The sequence below is a fragment of the Geotrypetes seraphini genome, chromosome 2 (assembly GCF_902459505.1).
Source record: "Geotrypetes seraphini chromosome 2, aGeoSer1.1, whole genome shotgun sequence".
In the NCBI taxonomy this organism is placed as follows: Eukaryota; Metazoa; Chordata; class Amphibia; order Gymnophiona; family Dermophiidae; genus Geotrypetes; species Geotrypetes seraphini.
Window position 1 is genome coordinate 386,639,021 of NC_047085.1, and position 14,460 is coordinate 386,653,480.

The window sequence follows — 14,460 nt, forward strand, 5'->3', positions numbered from 1 at the left end:
GGTGTGGATCCTCACCTCTTCTTGTTTGTGAAACATTCAGATCATTAGACACATGATGTTCCAATTCATTGGGTCATAGAAAGGTATTTCATTGCTATTTAAAATGTGGTTATACTTTAAGAAATGCACTTTTCCTATACCTACTCACACCTGAATCCCTCTCTCATGTTATTTGCCATGCTTCTGAATATTAATCTCTATCATTTACACTTTTACTCCATGGGAAGCTGAACTATAGTTACACATTACCTGCAACAATCAGATTATGTTACAAGTACTGAAAGAATACCTAGACAAAATGACCGACCCTATGGTTTGAAGAGAGGTTCCGGTTGGAATGGCCACTGTGGAAGACTGTGAAAGAGAAGTCCTGAAACAATTTAGTAGGATTTGTGAAGGTTGCCACACCCGAATCTGTTCTTGCATAAGAAGGAGGAGACTTAATTTTCCTGATGATTATCCATCGCCCATGTGTTTCCAGGCATACTCGGAAGTAAATAAGAACTGATGGACTCGGCATTACCCTAATTTTGATGAACTCACTGGACTTTGATTAATGATTATGGCATTTAGCGTTTTCCTATAACAGTGATGGTAACAGTGAAAGAAGGAACATTTTATCATGTACACCATATACTTGCAAATATTCACATATCAGAGTTGGTTTTGTATGTCCCTATTATTTAAACTTATGTATTGCTCTAGTTTCCTTTCTTCTTGCTTTCCCTTCCTTTTTTTTCTCTCATTTCCACTGCACTTGGTATATGATGTTTGTATAAAATAATATAGTCCTATAGAAGTAATGCTTTTATCATTTTAATAATAACATTTTAGTTTTTGTTTATTTGCATTTGATATACACTTACTTTAGGGTGGTCCATATGACTATGGTAAAAATTCAACCTCAGAACAAGCCTTCACAAGTCTGAACACGTTTTACCTCATGTACAGTAGTTAAGAGATGCTTAAAATTTGAAGTAATTTGGGACAAATTTAGAGGTCGCTCATGGTCCTACAATATCCTCATAATGCGGATGGCTATTCATAACCATGTGGTAATGTGGTTAGAAACTGATACTTACTTAATATTGGTTGAAGACTAAATAGATATTCTTTGAAGCTGTCATTATTGACAACAACAGTTTTATTGTTATTTGACTAACAACAACTTAGTACTAATTACTGCTGCAAAGCATAAAGTTAGTTTAGTGATAAATAGGGAGATGAAAACTAGGAAGTAAGAATGTCAAAGACTAGAAGCAGTGCTGAAGAATGGCTGCTAGGGAAGGGCACTGACGAACTGTCCAGTTCACATCTTCCAACCAATGGAGATGTTCTTCAATTGATGATGCACTTAAATGCTGACAAAAAAAAGTCTGCTTTGAAAGAGGCAGATCATCTGGCCATGTTCAAGATCTTGGAAATTTGGCAGCCTGCAAGAATACCACATCAGCAAATAGACTCAGGGATTCACATATTGATGAAGTTTTATGATGAATATGAAAATCTATAAAAGAACTGGCACAGATGCAATGAACATGATCTGGGGAATCAAGAAGCCTTCAAAGAATGTCTCGTCCATCATTTTGATGTTGCTACCGGTGATGCATTAGTCACAATGAAAACTGAAGAATAGACAATTTCTAATCATGCATAGGCAAAATGTTTCATCCTGCAGCATGGCCAGCACTGACACTGTACTTGCAAAGAAGGAAGACAGAAAGAGATCTCAAGAAGAAATATTTAGAAAGTTTGCAGCCAAAGTCGAGACAGAAAATGTCATTGTAAGAAGTTCGATACAGCCAACTGCTACTTCTTTCCCCCCTGATTAGTGGATTATCTAATTCCAAGAATATTGTTGAAGTTGACTCTGACAGTTGTTCAAATTCAGATGCTGATTTTGAAATCAGCAGAGCCTCTTGTTCTAGTTCTCAGTCAAAATGGCCAAAAGTGAATATCCTTGCACATCATGAAGTTGCCAGAGCATTAGATCGTGTTCATTTGCCAGACAAGGGCGCCACATTTGTCACTGGTGCTGCTGCCAAAGCACTTGGCCATAATGTATATGAAATGGCATTGTCAAAAAGCTCACTCTTGACGTTTACGATATAAGAACTGTGAGGAGGCAGTCACTCTGAAGGATGAATTCTTTGACAAAACAACAGAACTCCATTACTGCTGAAATGGGATGGAAACTCCTCCTGGACATTACTGGAAGTAAAGAAATGGTTGACAGAATTGCAGTACTTGTCACTGGCAATGGAAAAGAGAGGTTACTCAAGAGTTCCAAATATTGGCTGTGGAACCGGCAAACAGCAAGATGAAGTCTGTCTCACATTATTGGATGAGTGGAATCTTCAGAGTCAAGTCCAAGGATTAATATCTGATACCATTGCAAGTAATACAGGCCTGAAGAATGGTGCATGCACCTTCATTGAATCATCAGTAGGACAAGAGTTAGCATAGTTCGCCTGTCAACATCATATGATGGAACTGGTGCTTGGAAGCGTCTTCATCCAACCGTTAGGAGTTAGTGGAGGACCAGATGTTGTGGTGTTCAAATGATTTCAGCAAAATTGGCCGTACATTGACCAGGATTCATTTGAAGTTGCTGCGGCTGGTATATTTGATGCAGGCGTATCAGACCTTCGGAAAGAAATTGTAACTTTCTGTAGAACAGCCTTGACAGCATCACATCCAAGAGAAGACTAGATGGAGCTTCTTGAGTTCTGTTTAATTTTTCTTGGCAGCTGCTTGGATGCAGATAAAATGAAGGCATCATGCATGGTGGATGGCGAAGGCAGTCTACAGTATTAAGATATTTCTATTCCAGCAGCAGATCTCTCTTACTGCCAAAGAAAGGCAGGACATCAAAGAACTGATTCGCTTTGTTAACCTCATCTACATCCACTACTGGCTTGAAGCACCTCTTCCTATAAAATCATCACTCAACGACTTGCTTCTGCTTTCAGAACTCCAGAAATATCTGAACAAAGCTACCTCAACAACATTCATCAGAAAATCTGTCAGAAAATTTGGCTGGTCTGGCCTTTTTTAGTGACAGACTAAGCAATGAAGTAAAGTCCAAGATGGTGAAAGCAGCTTCCACAATACCCAAGTTCGGTGAAACATCTCAACTGCCCTTCCAAGCCACTTTATGTCTTCTTTGGTGTTCTTGATGCAAATGGACAAGAAAAGGCTCAACAATTTCTAGTTAAAGATGCTGCAAATTGGAGAGATGATCCAAACTATCAGTATTTGAAGCATACATCAATGACCATAATCAACGGCTCTGCTGAATGAACAATTGCCTTAATGAAGCAGTATAATTCATGTCTCACAAAGAATGAGGAGCAGAAGCAGCATCTTCTTGGCCTTGTTGCTATAGCACAGAAAGACCTTTCCAACTTGCTCCACTGTTGCATACTGACTGAATGTAGGCCCACTGTTCAGTGTTCGAACATAGCAAACATTTTCTATTTACTGTGGGATAATAACATTAGCTACCAGTCATCACCGAACATTGAACAATGCATAATAAATCATTAGGCCAACAACCCTATTTTCAGCTGTAAGTAACATTAGTATGTATTTTCATTTCTTTCCATGTGCATTTGCTCACAGTTCAGGCATAGATGGAAAATTAATATAAATTCTGTGCTTACATTTTATAAAATAAATTTTAAAAAACTCAATGTGCGACTTCTAAATGTACAAAAAAAAATCTTATAGTTTGACACAATTAACAGTGGCCAGACATAGAACAAAAATAGACTTGTGGAAGTCATGTTCAATTAACTTGATTCTTTTCGACCACCCTACTGTGCCCTTCATTTTAGATAATAAGGAGGCTTACAATCAAAATTAAAGAGCAGAGAAGATCGCCATTTTAGTCAGATGCTCAGACCATCCAAGAGATATTGCAGTATTATATGTACTTCTTACTTAATAGGGAGATAAAACTTAGTATTCTGTGACAAGAATTACTATATAATATTGTAATCACAGCTATAATCTCTTGTTAATAATGTTACTTTCTTTAATTTATTTTAAATATTATTGTGAAGTGCTCAGACCAAGTAACCCAAAATATAGTGAAGTCACTACAATGAGGTTAACAAGGGGACCATCATCGCCTTCACCTGTCCCCTGCCCTCCCTAGATGCCCAATAACTTTATCAGATCAACTTGATGTACTTATCTGAATAGGGGGGTAGTTGGTTTTGTTAATTCTCATTGATGACTGTTTACTAATAAAATTTGTGCGCTCCGTTAAAATCAAGTTTCAAGTTTCAAGTTTCAAGTTTATTAAAAATTTGATTAATCGCTTAATCTACATTCTAAGCGATGTACATGTTATTAAAAATTACAATAAAAAAGGGGAATAATATACTAAATGAGACTGAACACATTATTGACAAAAAAAAATACAAAACGAAACAAAACATGATACATAAGGAAAAGGAGGGGTAAAAGTTACAATATATGTTAAAGAAGGAAAAAACAGGTAAGGAAAATACATGAGGAAGGGAAAAAACTGAATATTTCAGTAAAAGATTAGAGGTAAAAGAATTGTTAATAATTTGTGTAGAAAGGGTTAAATAGAAAAGGCATCTTTAAAGAGAAAACTCTTCAGGTTACCTTTGAATTTTTCTATGTTTGTTTCTTCCCTTAGATAGATAGGGAGAGAATTCCAGATTTGGGGAGCTGAAACAGAAAAGATAACTTGTCGTTGAGTATTAATGAATTTAAGAGAGGGGACCGATAGCAGATTTTGTTCTGTGGATCTTAATGTTCGATTAGTAGTATATGGAATCAAATATTTGTGAATGAATGCTGGGGTTTTGAAAAGAAGAGTTTTGTATGTAAGCAGGCATATTTTATAAGATACTCGGTGGGTGACTGGTAACCAATGTGCTTCCCTAAGAAGAGGTGTCACATGGTCAAATTTCCTTGCTTTTGTAATCAATTTTATAGATGTGTTTTGAATAATCTGAAGGCGTTTAAGTTCCTTTTGGGCAATACCATTATACAGAGAATTACAATAATCTATTCTGGATAAAACGAAAGAATGGATAAGAATTTTAAGAGACTTTTCACAAAGAAATTGGGAAATAGAACGAATTTGTCTGAGCCTAAAAAAAGATAACTTAACGACACTGCTGATATGATCGTGAAAAATCCTAGAAGTGTTCATTCATTCTTCCAATCCTGTCCCCCCGACTCGAGTTTCACCTCTTCATCAGGGAGGGACACTAAGGAAAAATCAAACCAAGTTCAAAAATCACAACTCAAACTTCTTGAAACTTTGGCCCGTTTGCTTTGAGTGAGTCTGATCTCAGTGAGCCTTCACCAGGTAATATAGGAATTTTAAGAGCTTTAAGATCAAGATTAAGTCAGTACACCGGTATTCACCAAATAGTACTCAGCACTTATAAGTATAATTTAATTTAATTTGATTCTTTACACTATGTTTCAAGAAGTTTGAGTTGTGATTTTTGAACTTGGTTTGATTTTTCCTTAGTGTCCCTCACTGATGAAGAGGTGAAACTCAGCAAATATGCCCACCCAACGGGTAATGAGACAAACAGATCTGTTACCTAAACAATGAAAATTCATATTTACTGAACCTATCAAAATGATGAGTTGTAATGTAATGTAATGTAATTTATTTCTTATATACCGCTACATCCGTTAGGTTCTAAGCGGTTTGAAGAAAATATACATTAAGATTATAAATGAGAAGTAAGAAGGTACTTAAAAAAATTCCCTTACTGTCCCGAAGGCTCACAATCTAACTAAAGTACCTGGAAATTAATAAAGAAGAGAAAATAAAGATGGTTGAAAAAAGAAAAATTCTATGTGAATTTATAGGATGGAAATTAAACTGACAGTGAAGAACTGTATGAAAAATACATATGGAATTCAGTTAGAGAGGGTAGGTTATAATCTATTTATGGTATTGGAAGGTGTTAAGGTGGGTAATTTGGGGGAAGATGATCTGAAGGTAGGTGAATCTTCTGGAGGTAAAAGAGGAGGGGTTAAGATATTTGGATGAATTTTTTGAAAAGCAGGGTTTTGATTTATTTTCTGAATGTTTTGAAGTTGTCTGATATTGTCATAAGATTGGAGATGGAATGGTTGATTTTTGCTGCTTGTGTTGCTAGAAGGTTGTCAAACATTTTCTTGCGTTGTGTGCCTTTGAGTGGGGGGAAGGCGAAAGGGTTCGAGGTTCTTCTGTGTCTTAAGGTGGAGATTTGGTTTAAGCGGTTATTTAGATAGGAGGGGGAAGAGCCGTGTAATGCTTTGAATATCAGGCAGTAGAATTTGAATTGGATTCGTGCTTGTATGGGTAGCCAGTGAGAGTCTAAGAAGGCAGTTGTTATGTGATCATATTTTTTGAGTGAGTAGATCAATCTGAGGGCGGTGTTTTGTATGGTCTGGAGTTGTTTTATCATAGTGGCTGGACAAGGAAGATATAGGGAGTTGCAATAATCCAGCAGACCTAAGACTAGGGATTGGACGATTAGTCTAAATTGTGCTTGGTCAAATAATTTTCTGATTTTACGGAGATTTCTCATGGTTAGAAAAGCTTTCTGGGTTGTTTTGTTGATCTGGGGCTGCATTGTGAAACATCTGTCTATCGTAACTCCTAGGAGTTTTAGTTCGGGTTGTATTGTGTATCCTTAAGCTAAATATGCCCTACATCATAGGACAATTGCCCCATGACTTAGCATATCCTATTACTTTGGACCAATGATAAAGTGCCAGCAAGGCACTACACCTACTTTCACCTGTTTACAGCCAATGACAAGTAATACCATAACTGTGAACACAAACTCTATATTGTACAACAAGGGATTTCCTGGACACCAGCTAGACCAGTGGTCTCAAACTGCGCAGCCCGCCAGGTACTATTCTTAGGCCCTCGGTATGTTTATCATAATCACAAAAGTAAAATAAAACAGTTTTTTGATCATATGTCTCTTTAGCTGTAAATTACAATATTATGATTAAGACTTAGCCATAAAGAAAGATTTATAAACTATAAAGAGTTTTACCTCATGCAAAATTGTCATTCCTTTAATAAGACATTAACTTTTTTTTTCCCCGAGGCCCTCCAAGTACCTACAAATCCAAAATGTGGCCCTACAAAGGGTTTGAGTTTGAGACCACTGAGCTAGACGGACCAGGAGATGTACCATATATAAAATACATTAAAAAAACAAAGGGGATCTTGTCCTGGTCCATGGTGAGAGACTTTCCATTCACAGAAAGAGAATCTGATATGCTATAACAGTGAAAATTTGATTAGCAGCCAAGGTAGCAAAGCAAAATAGAAAAATTCAAAAAGTGTGGGTAAGCTAAGCAAATATATTTTATTGATCTAGTGTGGAAACATTCTAGAATAACATATTACTGAGAAACAAATTTGTAAGTATGTGCATATATTTTTAATAATTTAAATTACTGCTTAACCTGTAAAATTTTAATTGGGATAAAATAAAGAAATTAATATTATATACATCCCTTGAAAGAGACCCAGTATCTGAGGTTGTCTTGTACTTTATTACAAATCCCTTAGCTTTGAGGAGCTTATCTCAATTAAGGGCTCTTTTATCAAGCTGTGCTAGCGAGTGCCAAATACACCAAACCCCTTTAAATACCTTTGGCCTTCGGTGCATTTATCACAACAGTCCATGCTATTCAGCTTGATAAAAGAAGCACATATGTTAGCATAGCAATCCTTTTTTGCAACACCAGCAGTGTCTAAACTATGGCCCATGGGCTTCCTTTTGCTGGCCTGTGGCTGCACAAAAAGGGGCTATAAAACATAACATCAATTTCTAGACCGCATAACCTTGAGGCTCTATGCGATTTACAAAAGACTAATAAAATGTAGTGGCTACATGGAGTCATTCTTCAAGTTGTTCACCCCATCCAGGGGTGTCTATTCTAGTGCAGATTTTGGTATCATCTGTAAAGAGGCAACTCTTAACCTGACAACCCTCCAGTACACTTTTTTTTGCTGATGCAAACTATCCCCCAGTCTAATTTCCTATCTCAAACTGCTAAATACTTCAAGACCACACTGCCTACTCTCTACTTTCATCACTTTACCAGCCATTTTGTCCTCTATCCTCTCCTTGGCTCTTGTGCTTCTGTATTTTCTTCCTTTTAGCCATCTCCATTCTCTCTGAATCCATCTAGCTCGTGCCAGCATACATTTGGCCCATAAGAGCCAACTCTCCCCAAACCTGCCATTTCGGATGATGCCATCAACGTGGCTCTCAGTGGAGAAAAACTTGCACATCTGTAAAGGCTCAACATAAAGTTGGTGGGGGTTCCTCATGTTCCTTTGGGCTTCTAGCTTAATCCAAATTAGGGCTCGAAATCAGCACCAGGAGCTTTAATTGGCACCTATCTAAAGATTTTTGCCCTTTATATCTCTCCCAGTTGCTTCTGTAGACTATACAGAACAAGAACCAGAATGGAGTGGATCAAGAATCATTTGAGATGAAAAGTCCAGATAGCAGAGAGATGTTCAAGTAGCTTGGATGTGAAAGGGAGTCGAGAGATGGGACAAGAGTTGGAAGAGCAAATAGGACCCAGGGAAGATTTTTCCGGGAGTAGTGTATCACAGCATGTTTGAACGAACCAGGAGAGTTGCAGAAGAAAATGGTAAACTGGAGGATCTGACAGATAGAAGGAATTACAGTAGAACAGATAAGATAGAGTGGAGTAGATGGATGAGAATGGGATCAGACAAACAGGTACTGAATTTGAAGAGAGAAAATGTTCAGTTTCCTTCTTTGTGATTTTAGAAAAGAAAGCAAGGGTTGAAAGGATGATGTGAGAATGAAGTGAGAGAAGGGGAGATGGAGGTGTTTTAATGGGGAACTAAGTCTGATCTTGTGAAAATTCCCAACAGAAGTACTCAAGACAGACTAGACAGAAAGTGAAGGAGGTTGGAGGTGGAAGCACTTTAGATGGGAGTTTTGTGTAGCACAGAGACAGGGAAAGCTGGAGGGAAGAGTTTGTCAAAGACATCATACTCTTGTTTAGCAAATGCAATAGCAGACTGGGATCAGCAAAAATTTGGAATATATGGAGTCAACATGGGCACCGGATTTTAGCCACAGGTGGTCTACAGAGGAGGCACAAGACTGTAAGTGGCAGATTCTTGAGGTCAGGTAGGGCTGGGATTTGGTGCAAATTACAAGATAGAAAATAGGAGGAGTGTGAGTGATCAAAGTGGAGGAAAATATAGTGTTATAGGAAACCATTGCCTCATTGACAGATTTGGATAACAGAGTGGATGAACAGAGAGAAGAGACAATGGTGGAGAAAGTGCAAGAGTGAAGATTGTTATTGGGGAAGGATGATTAAAGGTGGAATTTTTTGGATAATGGTCAGAGAGGGCAAGAACTGAGCAGGAACAGTTGATTGGCCCATGTTGGTGAGTTGGGATAGTGGAGCATAGCTGCAAATGAGAGAGTTAAAGCAAGAATAACAGAAAGCGAAGATAGTTCAAGAAAACAGGAAACCCAGGAGTCAAAGTTAGTGAAAAAGGAAGAGAAGGTCTTGTTAACAGGTCGATAAAAGACAGCTATCTGGTGAAGCGGTGGAGTGAATAGGCAGATAGAGAGGACTTCAAAGGAAGGAAGGGAATGAGACTGAGGTGGAAGAAGGGGCTGAAACCTACAAGAAGAGGAGAATAGCTGTCCAGCACCACTGCTGTGACAAGCCAGGTGAGGTATATTTGAGAAAAAGTAACCTCTATATCAGAGAGCCACAACTTAAGCAGTCTTAAGGAAAAAGCCAAGTCTCAATCAGAGCAAGAACAGTATGAGAGATAAAGAGGTTGTGAACATAAGCAAGCTTGTTTGAGACAAACCAACTATATGGGCATATGAAAAAAGGCTAAGAATAAGATTGAAGATAGAGGATGACCAAATTTTGGTTTCTAAGAACATAAGAATAGCCTTACTGGATCAGACCAATGGTCAGACCGTATCCCATCTTCACGAAAGCCAATCCAAGTCACAAGTACCTGGCAAAAACCCAAATAGTAGCAGCATTCCATGCCACTGATCCAAGGCTACCAGATGCATGGAGCACTGTATATTAACAGGCACCAAAACCGGCCTGAAATTCCAATTCAGTCATGTTTCAGTTTTGGCCAAAAATGCAGGCAAATTTTTGGCTGAAATAAAAACTCCCCACCCCAAACCATAAGCACTACCCACTCTTTCTCCCCACACCTAACAAAAAAAGCATCACCCTCCCAGGGCCTACCTTAGAAGTATATTGATATTAGAGCCGGCATAGGCAGGAGCAATTCAGTTGAAAATGATCGGTGAATTTCAGCCACAGATTCATTTTTAGCCGGCCTAATTGGAGATATTGCAGTTTGATCTTCACAGGCAGAATGAGAGCTGATTTGGAAGGTGAGGATTGGGACTGATATCCCCAGTGGAGAGGAGGAAGAGGAGGAGGAGAAGAAAAAGCAGCAGGAGAGTAAGAAGATGCATATGGGGGACTATGATGACAGTGACAAAAATCTGATGGATTCAGAGAGAATGGAGATGGCTAAAAGGAAGAAAATACGGAAGCTCAAGAGCCAAGGAGAGGGTAGAGGACAAAATGGCTGGTAAAGTGATGAAAGTAGAGAATAGGCAGTGTGGTTTGAAGTATTTAGCAGTTTGAGATAGGAAATTAGACTGGGGATAGTTTCCATCAGCAAGAGAAAGTGTACTGGAGGGTTGTAAATCCTTGTGTCAGCACGGATCTTAATTAATGGATGTGAACCGCCTAGAACTTTTTGGGTGTGGCGGTATACAAGAATAAATTATTATTATTATAATTATTATTGTCAGGTTAAGATTTGCCTCTTTGCGGATGATACCAAAATCTGCAATAGAATAGACACCCCTGGATGGGGTGAACAACTTAAAGAAAGACCTAGTGAAGCTTGAAGAATGGTCTGCAATTTGGCATTTTAAACTTAATGCTAAGAAATGTAAGATCATGCATTTGGACTGCAAAAAGCTGAAGGAATGGTACAATTTAGGGGGTGAAGAACTTATGTGAATGACAGAAGAGTAGGACTTGGGTGTGATTGTATGTGATGATCTTAAGGTGGCCAAAGGTTGAAAAGGTGACAGCAAAAGCTAGAAGGATGCTAGGTTGAATAGGGAGAGGTATGGCCAGTAGGAAAAAGGAGGTATTGATGCCCCTGTATAAGACTTTGGTGAGACCTCATTTAGAATATTGTGTACAATTCTGGAGGCCGCACCTTCAAAAAGATATTTAAAAGGATGGAGTTGGTCCAGAGGAAGGCTACTAAAATGGTACATGGTCTTCGTCGTAAGGCATATGGTAGACAGACTTAAAGATCTCAATATGTATACTTTAGAGGAAAGGCAGAAGAGGGGAGATATGATAGAGATGTTCAAATACTTACATGGTGTAAATGCGCATGAGTCGAGTCTCTTTCATTTGAAAGGAAGCTCTGGAATGAGACGGAATAGGATGAAGTTAAGAGGTGATAAGCTCAGGAGTAATCTAAGGAAATACATTTTTACAGAAAGGGTGGTAGATGTGTGGAACAGTCTCCCGGAGGAAGTAGTGGAGACAGACTGTGTCTGAATTCAAGAAGGCGTGGGATAGGTATGTGGTATCTCTCAGAAAGAGAAAAAGATAATGGTTAATGTGGATGGGCCATTTGGCCTTTATCTGCCATTATGTTTCTATGTTTCTATATGAAACAGGAGGAATTAATTTGATTAGGATAGCTGAAGCAAGCTTGGGGTAGCAAGAGAAGGGGCCCAAGTGTTCAGGATGGATCTAGGTGACTCCCCAGAGAACTTTGGAAGGAATATATGGACTGCAAACCTCTCCGACACCTGGATACAATGATAATGCTAGAGAACTAATAGTGTTTGTTATAAAACATTTGATGATATAAAGAGGGATCCTTATAGCTCAGAAAAATCTGGGAAGGTTTTCATTTGCACTATACTCTAAAACCCCCTTTTCTACCATCGCCCCCATGTAAACAGACCTTTGCCATAAAGAGGGTTCCTTATAGCTCAGAAAAATCTGGGAAGTTTTTATTTGCATTACACTCTAAAGCCCCCCCTTTCTACCATCGCCCCCAAGTAAACAGACCTTTGCCATAATGGTAAAAATAAGAAAGGAGCCTGAATGAAAGTAGAAGCCTCTGTTTTCAAATGACATGATTAACCATTAGTTCTCAGGGTTCTCCAACCATGCTGTTGAAGACTGTTTATAGACAAATTTCTGCTGCAGCCTGGATCTGCTTTTGGAAACCTCATATCACAATGCAAGCTCTCCCCAGACTAAAACGTTGGAACCCAAAGCCCAAAGCCCTGTAGTCCAATCACTTGAATGATGCCAAGGTTTCTTTCAGGAGCAAAGTTTCCAAATGGGACAGTTCTGCACATACCACGACAGCAACGAACCTCACTTCTAAGCCTGGGCATGGGGTCAATGAGGATTTCTGTTACCAGGTAAATAAAATCTGCTGTAGGCATCCACGTCTCGGGTGCTCACTCATTGGCTAACCTTTTTTCTGAGGCATCTGCAATGCATTCCAGGACCGCTTCATGCACCCTTGTAAAAAAAATGGGTGTGAAATACCAAAGGGAGTATGTTTGACACTTGTGACTGTATTACAGCGCCAGTCACACTTTCACGAGAGATTGTACAGCTACCCAAGGGCTCCTTTTACAAAGCTGCAGCAACGCATCTCCCATTCAATTCTTACGGGCTTCGGTGCATTTGCCAAGGGAGAAGCGCTACTACGGCTTTGTAAAAAGGACCCCAATATCTGTGAAGGCAGGCAAACATTTTTATAAAAACATGTGGGACTGAGCTGAGAGAGACTGAGACTACAGGTAATATTTTAGTATCAGTCCGGCGATAAGAACCTAAGAATTGCCGCTGTCTGGGTCAGACCAGTGGTCCATCGTGCCCAGCAGTCCGCTCACGCGGCGGCCCTTAGGTCAAAGACCAGTGCCCTAACTGAGACTAGCCTTAACTTTGTAAGTTCTGGTTCAGCAGGAGCTCATCTAACTTTGTCTTGAATCCCTGGAGGGTGTTTTCCCCTACGACAGCCTCCGGAAGAGCATTCCCGTTTTCCACCACTCTCTGGGTGAAAAAGAACTTCCTTACGTTCGTACGGAATCTATTCCCTTTCAATTTTGGAGAGTGCCCTCTCGTTCTCCCTACCTTGGAGAGGGTGAACAACCTGTCTTTATCAGCTAAGTCTATTCCCTTCAGTATTTTGAATGTTTCTACCATGTCCCCTCTCAGTCTCCTCTTTTCAAGGGAGAAGAGGCCCAATTTCTCTAATCTCTCACTGTACGGCAACTCCTCCAGCCCCTTAACCATTTTAGTCGCTCTTCTCTGGACCCTTTTGAGTAGTACTGTGCCAGGAAAAAAAAAAGGAAGTCACCTTTGAAAGCCATTGCACAAACAGCATGAGACAAAGACTAAAGTACATTAATTATGAATTTAATGCCACATTCTTCACTCCCCGTTCATGGGAAAGGAGGGTGGGGATGGCAGAGTTCATTAGCAGCCTGTGGCAGAGTTCCAGGCGTTTCGTAAGTGTGCCTGTGTGAACAGAAAGCATGGCCTCTCAGAGAACTCCAGGGCGGCCTCTATGCTGCTGCTCTGCGTGCTACTACTACTATTTATTATTTCTATAGCGCTGTACATTTTAACATACAATAGACAGTCCCTGCTCAGGAGAGCTTACAATCTAATTTAGACAGGACATTTAGGGTTGGAGAGATTATGGTAGAGGAAATGATACAGTGGGTTTAGGGATCTGACAGCAGTGAATGGGAGTTAAGAGTTAAAGGCAGTTTCAGAAAAAAAATGGGCATTTAGCTTGGATTTGAATACTGCTAGGGATGGAGCACGACGTATTGATTCAGGCAGCCTGTTCCAGACATACGGTGCAGAAAGAAAGAAGGGACGGAGTCTGGAATTGGCAGTGCAGCTCCTACCTGCTGTGGAGCGTGAAAATTAAGGCTTCACATGCTGAGGCACCGCTGTATCTGGGAACTCACTGAGTTTGGTCCAGATTCTCCAGAATAACCTCTAGGCCTTGCCATCTATTCTGCCCAATTTAGTTTCTGGGACTAAGCCACAGATGAAAACTGATGCAAGCTCTTGCCCTCATTTCTCTGTGCTTTTTGCATCTGGTAATGGGTCAGCCTGCGCTACTGCTTCCACCACGCATTCACCATTCCTCCTATGGAGGACTGCATTTTGAGGTTATTTCCAAACCTGTCCACATGCAACTTCAGATTCGACTTCTTGTTTTACAGATCCTTTGTACGGAATCTAATAATATCTTTGAGGTCTTTGAATGTCTCTGTTGTATAAGAGAAAGGGGATGGGTTTGATTTACCACCTTTCTGT

General features: G+C 39.5%; 1 protein-coding gene across 5 annotated transcripts in view; it reads right to left on the reverse strand.

Moving 5' to 3' along the window:
- WIPF3 (WAS/WASL interacting protein family member 3) overlaps positions 1–14,460 on the reverse strand; it is a 125,473-nt gene that overhangs the window by 100,459 nt on the left and 10,554 nt on the right. The window contains exon 2 of one of the 5 annotated variants that reach the window (XM_033930746.1): positions 11,468–11,515. The exons of the other annotated variants lie outside the window; for them this stretch is intronic. The gene's annotated coding sequence lies outside the window, so the exon portion shown is untranslated. The remainder of the gene's footprint in view (positions 1–11,467; positions 11,516–14,460) is intronic. 5 annotated transcript variants of the gene reach the window in all.